The following is a 1,270-nucleotide window of genomic DNA, read 5'->3' as shown; positions in this document are numbered from 1 at the left end:
ATGGAGAAATTTACATGTAAATAAAGAAAATATCTAAAAAAAAAATAAAAAATAAAATTTAAAAAAGAAAAAGAACTTTCTAAAATCAAGCTCACATTATGCTACTGCTCTTCCCAAGTTCATTAAAGTCTCTTCTTTTTTTAAAAAATCTATTTATTTATGATAAGTACATATAATATGTAAATCACTGTCTTTAGACACACCAGAAGAGGGTATCAGATCCCATTACAGATGGCTGTGAGCCACCATGTGGTTGCTGGGATTTGAACTCAAGACCTTCAGAAGAAGAAGGCAGTGCTCTTAACTACTGAGCCATCTCTCCAGTCCCTAAAGTTTCTTCAGTATGTGCTGAATGTCCATTCATTCCAGCTCCCCTCTATATTAGCCCACATGGATTTACTTTCTCAATCTGGAATCTTTCCCTGCTGAATAGTCCCAATATTTCATGAAGAACATATGTAAATAGAATTTCTTTTACAGAGTCACCCTGGTAATACTATTTTTTCATCTACTAATTTCTTACTTTACTCTGATACTCAGAGTATAATAATAAGTCATTTGGCAAGCATGAATTTTAGCTGTGCTACAAAATGTTCCTCTTTTTATATCAGACTTCATGAATAAAGAGATATATTACTAAATAATAGAATAATGGCTGTCTTAGTCAGGGTTTCTATTCCTGTACAACATCAGGACCAAGAAGCAAGTTGGGGAGGAAAGGGTTTATTTGGCTTACTTCCACATGGCTGTTCATCACCAAAGGAAGTCAGGACTGGAACTCAAGCAGGTCAGGAAGCAGGAGCTGATGCAGAGGCCATGGAGGGGTATTCTTTACTGGCTTGCTTCCGGGAATGCATTAACAGCTGCTGGAATGTCACCCATCACCAGATGTTTCTGGCCTAATCTCAGTAGTTTCTTAGCTTCACTATCCACATCCAGACTCTCCATTTTATCTGCAGAGATAGAAGGAGCAGGAGAATCTTCAACTTCAGGGAGAGAAAATGGCAGATTGGAGACCTCGCGTGGTGGATGCCCAATTCTATTCCTGGTTGTCAACTTGACTATATCTGAAATGAACTGCAATCCAGAATTGGCGGGCTCACCTGGCCCTAATCTGGAGGCTGAGAGATAACAAGTTTCTGACCTGAATCTTGGCATGGAGATCTTGAAGTGTAGTGGCTACGAATCCCAGAGGACTGAGATAGAATGATCTACGATTTCAATCAGGGTCACCTGGGGTTAAAGGTGTGGTAACACCTTTAACCTGGGC

Source organism: Mastomys coucha, unplaced genomic scaffold (genome assembly GCF_008632895.1).
Source record: "Mastomys coucha isolate ucsf_1 unplaced genomic scaffold, UCSF_Mcou_1 pScaffold14, whole genome shotgun sequence".
Lineage (NCBI taxonomy): Eukaryota > Metazoa > Chordata > Mammalia > Rodentia > Muridae > Mastomys > Mastomys coucha.
Note: the sequence above shows the minus strand (reverse complement) of the source record.